Below are 3,545 nucleotides of genomic sequence, written 5' to 3'. Positions count from 1 at the left end.
TCGGTAGCCAGCGTGGTGGATCACCAGCTCAGGGAAATCAACTGCGCTTCGATAAAAACCAACAACATACTCGAGGCTGAGGAAGCAGCAATTGCACTCGCCATCACCCAGCAGAGTGACGAGCCCCATGCACACATCATTACAGACTCGCAAGAGGCGTGCAGAAGATACAGCAGTGGACGCATATCCACTGCAGCCATTCACATACTCAAGGCGAGGACAATCACTTTTACGAGATGCTTCATCACGTGGACACCAGGTCATGAGGCTGTCAAAGGGAACCAATGTGCGGACGCCAATGCCCGAGCATACGCCAACCGGGAGGCGCGCACCGAAGGGGAACTGGACGCAGTCACTAGACGGTATGGAGCCATCTTAGAACACCAACGAGCCCTCCGGAGGACCTACCCGCCTCCCCACAAAGACCTTAGTAAACAGCAGTCGGTTGCCTGGAGACAACTACAGACTAATACATACCCCAATCTGAGTTTACTCAGCAAAATCTATCCATCCACTTATGAAAACAAATGCCCGCTATGCGGTGAACACGCAACGCTTTACCACGTTACATGGGCCTGTCAGAAAATGCAGGCAGCGCCGATAAACAACACACCTACACCGGAGCAGTGGGAGGCTGCGCTGTCCAGCTCGAAGCCTGAAGAGCAGCTCAAGCTGATCGACAGGGCTCGCAAGACTGCAAAGGCCGCTGGGGCCCTGGACTGAGGGCTCCACCTACGCTGCGAGAAATAACCCTTATACAATAAAGTTTTTCATTCATTCATTCGGCAAAGTCCGGTGGCAGCGTGCACTGAACATTAATTAGGTGAGGAAAGTCGAATGGTATCGGATAAATGCTTGAGTAGAGCGGACCGCGGCATCTTGCTGTACGGCGCCGTGGCTTAGTTGGTTAAAGCGCCTGTCTAGTAAACAGGAGATCGTGAGTTCGAATCTCACCGGTGCCTTTGCATCCCTTCTTTTTAACTCAACTAGAGCGCACCTGCTTAACAGCAGTGCCGTGGGATCGGAATTTATTTTTTTATGTTTATTCGTCCTGGTTCATACCACGCGACAGTAGGCGTGAGAGAGAGTGAGTCGATGAGTTATGGTACGGTAAGGAACGCTACGGCATGATATGGCACGGTATATTAGGTTTTGCATGATATCGTGTGCTATGACATTTTACGTTACGATATGGTGTGGTAGGGCATAGTTGGCAGGGCATGAAAAAGCACGGTACAGTACGCCATAGCGTCAGGGTACGGTATATTCGATACCGTGCGGAATGGTACAACATTATATGGCACTGCAAAGTGTGGCATGTTTCGTATGGTATGGTATGGTGTGTAATGTTGTGTGGTAGGGCGTAATATGACATGGTATAGTACAGTTTGTTTGGTATGGTGTAGTATGGTATGGAAGCGTATAGTATGTAATGTATGGTAAGTATTGGTATGTTACAGTATGGTGTGGTATGATAGGGTAGGGTATGGCAGGATGGTACGGCACAGTATGGTCTGTAATGGCATGGCATGATATGGTAATATAGTACGGTAAGCATGTTACGGCACGGCATGGCAGGGTACGGTAAGGCGTAGTATATTATGGTACAGTATCGCATTGCATGGTATGATAGTGCATGGTATAGTTTGGTAAGGTATGCTATTTCATCATGCCATAACATACCTTAACATACAATACCATGCTTATCATACAATACCAAATGGTACGATATGGCATTATATGGCAAACTGCAGTAAGAAATGACATGGTATGACATGGCATGGAATGGTATGGTATGGTATGTGAAGTTTAACGTTCCAGAGCTGCACATAGGCCCCCTCAAATCTTGTAGGAATAAAAACTTCCTTCGCTCTCGGCCGCGCTCAACTTCTGATTACTCCGAACTTTCCCACTAGCACGACTGCACCGTCGCTAGCAGCCTCGCATTCGATCCCGGCCGCGGCGGTCGCATTTCAATGGAGGCCAATACAGGCCCGAGTACCGTGCGACGTTAGTGCACGTTAAAGAACCCCTGGTGGTCGAAATTATCCGGATAAGCGGTCTCACGCGATAGCTATCTCTCCAGAGCGACCCAGTGTACAACTGATAATTTTCTCGGTGAGGCGAACAGAAGGCGACGGCGATTAAGAAAGGGCACAGCATTAAAATATACAGATATTTGAAGCAACACACTGCGCTTATTGTGCGCACAGCCTGTCGTGAAATCCAGAGCAGCATTTCAGAGCGCCGTGTAATTGCCATGAAGTGAAATATTAAATAAACTGAGATCATTGCTGTGACCCGCATTGCTGAAATGCGGAAGCATTGCGTTGCTTTTTTGTATAGACGTGCAGTGACGTCGGCGGATGTGATGTCATGGAACTTTCTAGAACAGGGGTCTTTTCCACGACGCCAGTAGGCGTTCCATGACATCATCGAGTGACGTCCAGTTGTTATGTCGATGTCCCTGGCTGTTGTGACGTGTGAGAGTAATTTTCTTGTTTAATTAACTAATTTCAACTCCTAAACCACGTTTTTGCCACACCAAAATCTCAACACGCACTATCAAACAAAAACTTTTGCACATTTATCTTCACAGGACAACGTAATCGGGCGGACAACTTTTGCGGACACGAAACACGAGACATAGCCTTGTAATGCTCGCGCACTAATAAGAAACAGGAGTAAAGTCTTCCTTCGGCGCATTATAATCAGTAACTGGAAAGAAAAAGTGACGGACAGGCACCGGTGAGATTCGAACTCACGATCTCCTGTTTACTAGACAGGCGCTTTAACCAACTAAGCCACGGCGCCGACACCGCATTGAGCGAAGTTCCATTCATCTGAAGAATAAATCACATCTCATTAGACATTCCTTACCTCATTTATATTCAGTACACACTGCTAGCTACCAGACCTTGCCAAGTAACCTGGCGCCAAGGGCACTGTGAGCTCGTTTCCTTTCTGTAGCGTGGCTCAGTAATGGCAGCTGGCCCCTTCCGTAGCAGTATGAAATACAGTGGCATTTTTTTTTCGTAAGTATATTCCACAAGGCCTAGAGAGTAAAAACAAAAATGAAGCGTTAAGTATTGTTACAAGTAGCCAACCAATCCAATTCAGTGCAAATAACGACCAACTGCGACAAACAAATTAGTCCGTCAACCACAAGTGGAAACGAGAGTTACTGTTCGGAAGGCAGCGTCGCCTCCCGGCGAATTTCAAATGCTTTTAAAAACAACTTTTTCAGCGCTGGCTATTAATATCCGCGGTCTTGGGTCTTTGTGCTATCGTCGTGGTCGTCGGGCGGTAAGCGCGGTCGTCGCAAGACGCCGTGAAGCGCGTCCTAACGCCTCTCGGGAAGTCATTCTGAAATTCCTCATGTCTTCCTAACCGGTTTCTATCGCACTTCGGCCTGCAGTCGCCCTTGACGGCGACTTCAACGCCCTCATCATGAAGCGCGACAAATTAGGCGGTTGCATTAGGCGAATTCAGTCTCAAATCTTCCGTTCAGTCGACATCACGAAACACGTTCAACGTTCTTATGT

General features: G+C 47.8%; 2 non-coding genes across 2 annotated transcripts; one reads left to right on the top strand and one right to left on the bottom strand.

Annotated features, from left to right (window-relative positions):
- Positions 1 to 888: 888 nt before the first annotated feature.
- Positions 889 to 962, top strand: TRNAT-AGU (transfer RNA threonine (anticodon AGU)). Its single transcript has one exon. It is a non-coding gene; the product is annotated as a tRNA-Thr (tRNA).
- A 1,778-nt stretch (positions 963 to 2,740) lies between these two features.
- On the bottom strand, positions 2,741 to 2,814 carry TRNAT-AGU (transfer RNA threonine (anticodon AGU)). The gene has a single exon. It is a non-coding gene; the product is annotated as a tRNA-Thr (tRNA).
- Between the last annotated feature and the right edge of the window lie 731 nt (positions 2,815 to 3,545).

Source organism: Amblyomma americanum, chromosome 5, assembly GCF_052857255.1.
Source record: "Amblyomma americanum isolate KBUSLIRL-KWMA chromosome 5, ASM5285725v1, whole genome shotgun sequence".
NCBI lineage: Eukaryota > Metazoa > Arthropoda > Arachnida > Ixodida > Ixodidae > Amblyomma > Amblyomma americanum.
The sequence above is the reverse complement of the archived record's forward strand: the minus strand, read 5'-3'. Positions and strand labels throughout refer to the sequence as shown.